This window comes from Tenebrio molitor, chromosome 3 (assembly GCF_963966145.1).
Source record: "Tenebrio molitor chromosome 3, icTenMoli1.1, whole genome shotgun sequence".
NCBI lineage: Eukaryota > Metazoa > Arthropoda > Insecta > Coleoptera > Tenebrionidae > Tenebrio > Tenebrio molitor.
The window spans coordinates 14,178,296-14,190,412 of record NC_091048.1 but is presented as its reverse complement, the minus strand read 5'-3'; the positions used below and the strand labels follow the sequence as shown (position 1 = coordinate 14,190,412).

General features: G+C 34.9%; 1 long non-coding RNA gene across 1 annotated transcript; it reads right to left on the bottom strand.

The window, feature by feature from the left end:
- Positions 1–6,473: 6,473 nt before the first annotated feature.
- On the bottom strand, positions 6,474–6,999 carry LOC138125362 (uncharacterized). Its single transcript, XR_011157424.1, has 3 exons — positions 6,864–6,999; positions 6,656–6,800; positions 6,474–6,595 (listed from the first exon to the last, which is right to left on the bottom strand). It is a non-coding gene; the product is annotated as an uncharacterized lncRNA (long non-coding RNA).
- Positions 7,000–12,117: the final 5,118 nt, after the last annotated feature.

Sequence of the window (12,117 nt, the reverse complement as noted above, 5' to 3'; positions counted from 1 at the left end):
CAGGTAAAACTTTCTCAAAATGGTGAATGATCGCGATTTGTAACTAATTATTAGTATCTTGAACTAAACAAGATAGCAGATATCTTCGATATCTCTTATTGTCAGATCGGTCCGGTGAATTCATCACACATCACAAGCGCCGGTCAAACATAACCTACAATAATAATTCATAATTCTTCCTCTAGGGAACTCAGAAATTTTACCTTTGTAACCAGATACTTTTCATCATGAGCATTACGTACTTTTCGGGACTAGATCCTACTACTACTACTATTACTAGACTATACAGGTATCCCAGAACTGGCGCGTCAGCCGTTAACTGTGAATTTTAATATTTTTTTCTTTATACCATACTGTTATTAGGATTTATCAGTACTCAATGCTTGATTGATATGACACCTATAACAGTCTAGGCCGTTATTCAAAATTATCAGACCGAGGCCGTTATTTTTGCTGCCGTTGCTACGGTTACGGCACAAATGACAACTAAATTTAATTTTTGAAGTAAAGGGAAATGTCAGTCTTATGTCTTACAAATAAATCATCGTTAAGTCACAGTATATTTACCCGTTCAGTAGGGACAGCGGTAATTGTTCACTTTAACTACTTCTGGAATTTTCGCGTTTTTTCTGGCTAGACAGCCTCAGGACGTCCTCCTACATCGTTTCCCACCAGTCAAACCTTGTGCAAATGAAAATTTTCCTTACCCTTTAGTTATACTAAGACTTGGCGCGACCTTGAAATACAACAAGAGAGAAAAAAAAGGCATTTGCACAAGGTTTGATTGGTGGGACACGATCTAGGAGGACGCCCTGAGGCTGTCTAGCCAGAAAAAACGCGAAAATTCCAGAAGTAGTTAAAGTGAACAATTACCGGGACAGCTAGGGTCGGCACCTTTGATGTTTCGTCAGCCAGATTTTTTAATAGCATGGGCCACGACCTGCTGTATAATAACCGGCCTGTTCAAAAGTGTAATTTGAGTGATCCCCGCAGAGCGCTAGTGTACGGGCGCTTTTTGGGGATATTATTCATCTTAAATTTTTGTCACCGAGAGTTTTTCTCGTTCAAATGACATTCGAAATTAAAATCAATCTTAACTCTAAAATCGTGTCTAAACATATTTTTCTGATTTTTTATTCTTTAGAAGCGCCCGTACGGTGGCGCCCTCATCGGTGAAAATTGGCTCTTTCTCGGAAACATTTTCGCAATGCTTTTTTAATGAAATGAACAGGCCGGTTATTATACAGCAGGTCGTGGCATGGGCATTGCCACATGGGGGTATTGACGGTCCTTGCTAGAAAATGCCATAGATGGCAACATCAACGTTCGCGGCAATTTCATACAGCCTTGCTTTATAATTCCTACCACTTTTCCCGTAAATGATCATCATTTCGGTATTCGGTATATATTCTTCGGAAGTGAACATGTCTTACTGTGTTGTACAAAAATCGACACTTTCCAAAAAATGTACTAATTAATGTCACTTTGACGTTAGTATAACACTTTTGCACAGTTGACCAGACAAATATTGACTTTTAACATTAATTTTGTTACCTGGTAACAACACTTCACAGAACAATTCACCTAATACCCTTTGTTAATTATCCTTCTGTGATTGGCTATCTTAAAATTGATGTAATTTAAAAACTAAATGGTTTAAGAAAAAAATTCTTGAAAATCCTAATCAGATGGAAGAACTGAATTTGTGGTTTACGGCTGACGCGCGAATTTTGTGACACCCCATAGAATGTATGTACAGAGCGCCCAGAAATGTGGTAGCAAGTTTTTCAATTAGTCCGACAAGATGACACTTTTTTACAGAGACCTTTTTTATGCATGGCAACGCCGCTATCTAAATTGGGATAAATAAATGTCAATAATTGTCAAACGTAAAACATTCAAATTTAAATTTTATTGAAAATGTTCAAATTGACCACCATTATGCTCAATGCATAACTGAACCCTTCGAGCAACATCTCGATAAATTTTAGTGCACAAGTCGCGGGTAAAAATTGTTCGGAAAACCTCCTTAACATATTCTTTTGAAAAAATTCAAAAATTGAATGTTGCAAGATTGAACAAATTTGGCTTTTCGAAAGTGCCATCTTGTGACACTTTGTGTAAAAGTTGCTACCACATTTCTGGGCGCACTGTAGAATGGATTTTGGTACATAGGCACTTTACGTGCAATAGTGAAAATCCTCTGATATTGGCTCCCCTAATTATTTTCCAAAAAAACCTTACACACAAAAGTTGTAGAGCAAAAAAAATTGTACCTAAATCCTTTTCTAATTATTTTCTAACACCTTCTGGTTCTGCTAGACAAGTAAAATTAAATATTAAAAATCTACCGCTAAAACAAATTAATAAATTAATTTTTTGACAAACGTAACGAGTTTGCTGATTCCTCAGAGAATGAACTCTTTTAACAAAGAAGAAAAAGTTAACTTCGTAAAATTACTCCGAATTGTCTTTTAGAGACATTCAAACAACATTTTCTGTATTCTGTCCGGAGCGACCAATTCCAAGTTTGACTTGTCAAATATCATACATTGTCATCTTTGGTTGTCACCTCGGTTACACTTCCCAGCTATTGCTATTTTGAGAAATTCTTTAATTATTTTTTCCATTATTGTGTACTTCCGGAAGATGTTAAAAAACAAAACAAACAAGAATTGGGAACCATTTTTAAAACTCTACAACTCTTGTATTTAAGAGTTTGTTCTAAAATAATTAGGGGAGCCAATATCCGAGGATTTTTACTTTTACACGTAAAGTGCCTATGCAGCAGTGGCGGCTCGTGAACTCTGGGTGAGGTGAGGCCAAGCGTGAGGCGCATATTTTGGAACATTTAACAACGACATAACTAAATCAAATTGGAGATTTATGTTTGATGGTTGATCTACCTATGTTACCTTACCAAAAATCAAAAATGTACACTTAACCAAATCAAAATAACCTCGGAAAATGACACAAAGGTGACCAGCACAGAACAAATTATTATTCAAACTGTTACTGAATTATATTATTTGGCGCGAAGGCGCCGCGTCGCGACGGCCCGCTGGAGTAATAAAGTGGCGTGATCTTTACGTTATTTTTGGGGCATGATTTCCTATTGGTTAAAAGGCGCGCGTTAAAAAATATGGTGTAGCTCAAAGCATGCAGCCAAAATTGTAGTACGAGAGTCCACGATGCTCACCGAGAGGTCCGGAAAATTTCATACCACCTAGCAGATAAACCATTCAATTGGAGTTTCTTTTCTCTGGAATTAGACCCTAATACGCATGCGCAAAGTGACATAAGTGAAGGTGACGTAAGATCGGCCTCGATTCGGATTAATTGACGCGGCCACTAGTGGATGCGGCGCGACGACAAATATTTGAATATTTCCCGTTGCACTGGGAGCCCTGGATTTAAAATTTATCGCTCTCCAGTGGAACACAGAAAACAAAATAGATGCTTTGGATACTACTCCTGATATTCTTGCTAGGATTTACTAGGATTTACTAGTTTGAAAATATATTAAATTATACAATAATTATAATATAAAAACAAATCTGCAAAATACTAATTCTTAAAAATAAATTTTTATTTAAATTCATGCTTAAATGAGGATGAGGCCCGGCCTCAGTTGCCTCACCTGACAAGCCGCCACTGCTATGCAGACTACGTCCACTGATAGAACGCAGTTTTTTAAATATCCTTAGATAACAAAATCCCCAAACCATAACATTGAAATATTAACAAAGTATCATAGATTGTGTTGGTAATATCTTCAAACATTGGCGCCACTGATTCTCATTGGTTGTTATGAAACCCAGCGAAAAATAAAGTATATGACATTTCAGATTTGAAACTATCAGTGCTGTCAAGTAGTTTAAGCATTTAGATTTGCGATTTTTCTTTAGAGCTTTGGTTTGCGTTTCTCTGGTTTTAAACATTATTAATTTTGATCGTGTTGCTGTTTTGATCTGTTCCGTTGCCGATTTTTTTGAATTTGTGAAGTGAGAGCGTGCAGCGTGCTTCAAGAATCTAGCATAATGAACACTTTAAGTGACATTACAAACACCGAAAATGAGACAGAGGTAATTTTTGTTCATGCATTAAATATTAATCTCTTGTTTGTGTTTAGCCATTTTCGAAAAAAGCTGGAAATTTTAATTTCATTAGACAGCGTTTTTCGGAAATTCGAAATAGTATATTACACTATAAGTGATGAAAGTGCCTGATTTTTCAACGAGCATACATGATATACTCCCGAACGCCAGTGAGTGTATTAAGTATTAAGTAGTATTAAGGCGTAGCCGAGGTGAACTAATGCTCGAGACAGGAGTGAAACACATTGCCACCGAGGTTTGTATACTACCGGGTGATCAAAAAGGACTGTTTAAGTTGGCAGTAGAATTAAGAAAATTTTTTAATTCGGTTATTTATAACACTGCAACTGGATATGTTTTGTTGGTTTATTTGACAAATATCTGATATAGGTATATTATTAACAACGACAAGCCACCAACAACCGGAAGTTACTCCTGTTATACGATTTAAAATACGATCCAGTGTTACCAACTTTAACAGTCCTTCTTGATCACCCCGTATTTTATTCGGAATCATTACATTTTTAGCAAATAAACAATTAATTTGATGCAGTTTTATTTCTACTGTTTTTCGACTTTCAGCAAGTACGCCACTGGAAAAACCTTATAATAGGGCGGAAAGTGGCCTACTACTGACCAAGAGAGGGAAGTAAAGATAAAAAGGAATGGTTAACTTTCTGCCCTCAAATAAGGTTAGGAATGTGCATATTACAATACAATTCCGAATAAACTATTTTATTCGGAATCATTACATTTTTAGCAAATAAACAATTAATTTGATGCAGTTTCATTTCTACTGTTTTTAGACTTTTAGTAAGTACGCCACTGGAAAATCCTTATAATAGGACGGAAAGTGGCCTATTACTGACCAAGAGATGGAAGTAAAGATAAAAAGGAATGGTCAACTTTCCGCCCTCGTATAAGGTTAGGAATGTGCATATTACAATACGATTCCGAATAAAATATATTGTATTGTATTTTTAATTCCGTCGGGCACATTATCACTCGTAAAATATACTGTATTAATAAAACCTAATATACAGGGTGACTGACGAAAAATCTTTGATGCTGTATTTTGCTTATTTTTTATCCAATTTGAATAAGTGACACATCAAATGAAATAATTTTGAAAACACTTTATTATCAACTAATTAAAAAAAATCTTCCGTCCAGTTTTTGACTGATGAACATCAGCTTCTTTTTTTCAAATAGCACTGTACATTTTTTTTTATTCAGTATTGTAGAGATTTTTCTTCTGAATATAAAAATGCAAAGAACTATACCCATTCGTTAAACAAAAGTCAAGAAATTAAAGAGTAAATGTATAAAATTTAAAAATCAAGTGGCCAAAATAAACAAGAGAGAAGTTTGTTCTAAATGCTCGAAATGACTAAGTAAGCTCTGAATATTCATTTGTCAAAACAGTTTCATGATAATAATAATAATAATGTTGCTGTGGAAGAAAATTTCCAAAGACGATTTAGTGTTAACGTGTGGTGTGGCATTTTTGGAGATAGAATGGACTAGTGGGTCCTTTTTTTATTGATAGTTGTCTCAATCAAACAAAATATCATATTATTTATTATCAAACGAAATAAGCAACTTTCTGGATGAGATACCATTAGCAGTGTTGAATAGAGTCGTGTTTCATCAGGACGGCGCCATACTACATAATGCACGCATGAATTTTGTATTTTTAAATAATTTAAATTATGTTGGTGATGAATGGGTGCTCATGGAGCTATTCGATGGCCCGCTAGATCCACAGATTTGAATCCATTGGATTTCTTTATATTCATTGGAAACTTTTCAGACAATGTTTATTTGACCCCACCAGGCACCCAAAACGAGTTACAAAAACGGGTAGTGCGAGTATGTCAGGAAAAACCCCGAAATTTTTTACTGAATGCAAAAGTGGGCATTTCTAGAAGGTATCGACAGTGTCTGCAACAGTACTGAGGAAATTCTGAGCAACCAGAATAGATTTTGTATTGTTTACAAATTTGATTACTTGATTTTTGATTTTCAATTTTTTCCAATTAAAATACATTTTTTGTTTTTTTCTTTTAATGTACGAATATTCAGAAGAAGATTCTTTATAAGAACGAATAAAAAAATATGAGTGTAATTTGAAAAAAAAAAGTTGGCTATCGTCTGTCAAAAAGTAGATGTCGAAAAAAATATGGAATAGGATAATAATGAAGTGTTTTTCGAACTATTTCATTTGATGTGTCATTTATTCAAATAATTTTTTTGCGCGATTGTACTCTATTTGCTTGTTTACCACGTCTGTTTCCAAGACGGTAAGCTCTGTTTACTCATTGCTAACGATAAACTAGACGGTAAGTAATTTTTGGTGTTCTAGAACGGTAAGTAAAGTTTATTCAAAATTAATCAATTATTATTATAATAATTTTTATGTAGACAGAAGTTGAAGACAAGATGTGGGGGCACTTTCTGGAAACTCATAAAGCTCTTGTAGTCGGCTTTCCTTGGTGCTGCAATGAAATAGCATTAGCAAACTTTCCGCGACATTGGCATTGTCAAAATTTTCATACCCCGCATTTTCCTTGTTTTCTTGATTAGGTACACATTGAGGTTGTTGGTTTCGAAAATTCTTCATTTATGTAGACGGAAGTTGAAGACAAGATGTTAGCACTTTCTGGAAACTCACACGGCTCTTGTAATCGGCCTACCTTGCCACTGCAACGAAACAATTTTAGTAACAAACTTGCCGCGACATTAGAATTGCCAAAATGTCCGTACCCCGGATTTTCCTTGTCTTCTTGATTACATATTGAGTTCGCTGGTTTCAAAAATTCTTGATTTATGTAGACAGAAGTTGAAGACAAGATGTTAGCACTTTCTGGAAACTTACACGGCTCTTGTGGTCAGCATTCCTTGCCGCTGCAATGAAATAATATTAGGGAACTTGCCGCGACATTAGTATTATCAAAATTTTCATAACCCAAATTTTCCTTGTTTTCTTAATTACACGTTGAGATCGTTAGTTTCAAAAATTCTTTATTTGTGACGCACCCCACATTCAAAGTTTCTTCTACAACATCCACTTCGTTTTCGGAATCACTAATATCACTCATTTTACTGCTTGTTTTTCAACACAACTGGCGATATTTGCGCACAAAAACTGCAATGGCGGTAGTTGTTTGCAGATTGCCTTAGAAACGCGATACAAAAATCGACATTGTGGCAACACGATGTGAAGGGTATAAACACGTAGGTATTGCATTGGGCCTATTCTAGATGTGAATGTTTTGTAATAAATATTCAATCGCGCAAAAAATCTCATAAGCATCACGAACGTTAATGACAATGTACCGATCTCAGACAATTTTGGAGTCGTCGCAAGCTCCTCCTCCAAACAATTGTCTTCGATCGGTACATTGTCATTACCGTTCTTTATACTTAATATACTATTACACACTTAATAAATCATTTAGTTTCTTACGAATATTAAAATAATAAATCTGGCAATGCGGTGGCGAGAAAATGTTGAACAGACACTGACAGAAAAAAAATTGCATCCGTTGCCTCACTGAGTCAGTTAATCCAACATGTAACGAAAAAATCATAGCCAACTCTGATATTGGCTCCCGTAATTATTTTCCAACAAAACCTTAAACACAAAAGTTGTAGAGTAAAAAAAATTGTACCTAAATCCTTTTCTAATTATTTTCTAACACCTTCTGGTTCTGTTAGACAAGAAAAATTAAATATTAAAAATCTACTGATAAAATAGTACCTAATAGCCATGACTTCCGACAACAATAAAGTTCATTTTTTGACAAACGTAACGAGTTTGCTGATTCCTCAAAGAATGAACTCTTTTAACAAAGAAGAAAAAGTTATCTTCGTAAAATGGCATTACTCCGGATTGTCTTTTAGAGACGTCCAATTCCGAGCGACCAATTCCAAGGTTGAGATGTCAAATATCATACATTGTCATTTTTGGTTGTCACCTCGGTTACACTTTCCAGCTATTATTGCTGTTTTGAAAAAAAAAATTCCTACTACGTATATTATAATTCAGAATAAATGGCATCTCGGTAGGCGTTGGAAATTCAAATTTACGTTGGCAGCAAGACCCTTGCTAATAATACCCTATTTTCGATGCTGTTGGTAACCTTCGCTTTTAATTTGGCCTTGATATTATCATTGGAATCGTTTTGTGTTTATTTTCTTGTTATAAGTATTTGGAATTTCCTTGTTTCATTTATGAAAAGTGTATTATTTGTCTGGGGGTTATCTCTGCTGTGGGTGAAAACCATGTCAAAATTATGTAACGCATAACCTCAGAATAAAGTAATGACGGTTTCACATGTTTACTAAATTTTTTGAGATAACATAAAGCTCACTTTAGAGAATCAACGCCTACCGCGATGCCACTTATTCTGAATTATACTATATCTAGAAAGTTTCTACTGTCCTAGCAACACACTTGTAATCGAGAGTGAAACCTATCTTGCGTGTGGTTGCTAGCCACGAAAGTAAAATACTTACGCGACTAGGAGATTCCTTACGGAAGGAGGAGAATTTATTTTATTTTGCGACAATTTCGATTGAGGTACCCAAATCATCAAATTGAAAACAGCAACACATTTTATAATAATATGTAGTTTAATTAGTCCAATTGAATACAACAAAGGAAAATTAATCTATTTATTCACATTTATTGTGATTTATGAATTGTTGGAAAGTTAGGTTATATCGCTCACCCGACTTGACAGGCAACAATGGGCCTAACGTAATTCCAGCGGCTCTTTCAATTCCGTCACATTCCATATTTTGCGGGAAGGCTTGTTGCATAAATACCAATAACCACAAACTATCAAATTAACATTATTACGGATTACACGCACTTACACAATTCACGCCGTTTGAAGACGAAAAATAAAATGTTTGTAAAAGCTGTTGCTATGGTTTTTGCTTCCAAGATCCAAGGACGGTCGCGATACGGCACGATTTTTCTAAAGCTTGTTTGACACGATACTAAATTTCGTAGTAAATTTGTTAGAAAATGAGAGAGACCCTCGACAGGACCAATGAACGATCGGGATCATAGTCTGTCTTTGTCAGATCCTGATCGTTCATTGGTCCTCTCTCATTTACTAGTAAATTTTCTCAAAAATTTAGTATCGTGTCAAACAAGCTTTACATTATAAAATGTTGGTGCTTCGTAGTAGGAAAAATTTAATACAATACACGATGCCTAAGTTTCTTCTGTAACCTCGGAGGTTTCACGGCCCTCGGCTGTCGCCTCGGGTCTTGAACTACCTCCTTGCCAAAAAAAGTTTACTTATTAGGCATTCAGGATCTTTTTGGGACTGAGTTGGCTATGACCATCTAGTGTTTCTGTTGGCAGTACCTCAGTGATAACTAAATTCCCTAAAGGAAATTGACACTTTTTGTGTTGGGTTAGGTTGTTTTCAGTTTAAGGTTATATTTTCTGAATAGGTACATTGTTGCCGCCAGTGGCGGCTCGTAACAATTTCAACTGGTACGGCAGATTCGTTGGTATTTTTTTTTAAATGCTCAAAGTTGTCCCCGTATTTGTTCCATATTTATTTAAAATAATGTTTAATAATAATAATAATATAATGGAAATTTAAAAAAAAACTTTTTTTTTTATAAAGAACAAATTCACTGTTCAGCAAGAACCAAGAGGAAGGTCTAGCTAGAGCAATTCTTGCTAGGAGGGGAGGATTAAGGAATTTGGTAAGGTAACGTAGGTAACTAATAATTTATAAAAAAAAAAACGTAACGAAACAACTATAAAAATGTAAAAGAAAACCAAATTCCAAAAAAAAAATATACCACGAGTAGGCAAAGTTATGTTTGCCATGAAAAACAAGGGGCGCTTTTTACTTCATCCTCAACCGTAATTGTAATTATAGTCTTTGCCAAAGCCAAATAACCACCAACACTGCATTCTACCCAAAAAATCAACCGGCAACGTTGTACACTTAGATTTGATTGGTCTAGCATCATAGTAATATCAAAATTGCCATTATACACTTAGTGTAATTTTGTTTTCACCAACATAATTCAACAGATGGTGGTTATTTGGGTTTGGCACGGCCTATACATTATTAATACTTTGAATGATCTCATTTTGTATGGTCTTGGACAAACCAGTGAAAATCGTGGATTTGTCTAAAAATTGTTTAAATTTATCATTATGCCGCTTAGTAATTTTGCAAGTTCTCTAAGATTGCCCTGATTAAATGAATTTTCGTTTTCATTATGCCCTCCAAACGCTAGCTCTTGTGTTCCTAAATAAATAGTGATGTCAATTAATCGTCCAATTAATAACACTTTGGCGATGTGCATTGTCTAAGACGTTTGCAATATTTTGTTTTCTTCCAAATAATTTAAATTTTAGTAGGCCTTGTGTGTGATCTTTTGAAATACCGTATTTTTGCAGTACCCTACCGATCTCTTTACGATTGTTAAAGCCTGTACAGTTAGTTCCACGGACCTGGACGTTGCTCAGAAAAAAGTAAGCACGGCCAACAAAACAATCTATTCCTAATTTCGCTACCTGTAATCCACTTGCACTTTTCATAGCATGAAACACAAAAACCACGATTGGAGCTGTCCGCTTTACTAATTACTAAATTTGACATGGCAGGACGAGGCCGTTTCAAATCCTTAACAAACAGTTTGTCATCGTAAAATAATGAAGAGAATTTATTTCTCAGCAAAAAATCTAGAGTATCTGAATTATTATTGCTCACCACTTGTCGAACATTTGCCATTATTAACACGGAACAATAAAAATTAAAGTAACACAATTTAAACGTTAAACCGTTGAGTGCTATTGTGCTTCGAAACGAAATAAACAAAAACCCTTACTCTGCGTTAATGAGGTACGGCGCTGCCGTACCCAGAAACTGAATCGCTGTCGCCACCCAATACTTCCTAACAAATTCCTATTTTTATGCCAAAGCCAAATGCCAATCAACTTACATTTCCAGTTAAATTATATTATTTCAGTTTCATTATTTTTCTATAGATTTTTTTTTAATTTCTAAATGTAACATTTAATTTAAGAGCAATAATTTTATTAAATATTTCTTCTTCATCGAACTTAGTGAAGAAGAAGAAAATTTAAACATAATATTAAAGCTTCTTATGGTCTGTAAATATTAAATTGATATTTAAAGGTATAAAAAAAAATAGGAGCTAGGAGGTATTAATTATGTAGTGCTTTATTGAAAATGTTCACAAAAACCCACAGCTGTTTTCTCAATAAATACAAATTTCTATTATTTTATTAACAACTAAAAATGTTACTTTTTAATTAATAAGATCAATGAGAATTAAGTGATTCGTTAAAAAAAAACAATTCGAATCTATGAATCTAAAGACTGAAAAACGGTGCGGTACGGCATGCAGTACCAACTAGGGAACCGCATTGCAATAATCTCGACGTTCTGCGCATCTGGCAAGCAAGCATCGGTGCATTTAACGCAACTCTCGCTGTCGCTGATCTAGATCTGGTACTACTTGCCGACCCAAACCCAAACAGCGTGCAATTTCATCGGACATGCTCACGCGTATATTTATTTTAATGCGCTCACTTTTACGGGATACTGGGACCATGAATTAATGGACCTTTAAATCTCCAGTTAGGGCTAATGTCATAAAATTTGAAAAATATATGCATATTAGAGAGATATGAATGATGAAACTTGTTTAAAAAAAAAAGTATAAATGAACTGTTTTAAATTGTGTTCTTTTCAAATAAATTTCTGGGTCGGCACTGCCGTATCTGCCGCCCCTGACCAGCCGCCACTGGTTGCCGCATCTCTTAAATCTGGTCTGTCGTTTTTAAATTGGTAGTAGCATCGTTTAATGGAAATTTTTTGTCGTAACAAAATTATTTTGGAAATTTTGATTTTTCCTTTGATGGAAATTAAATTTATTTTTACACGCTTAATAAATCATTTACATTTTTACGAATATTAAAATACTAAATCTGGCAATGCGGTGGCAA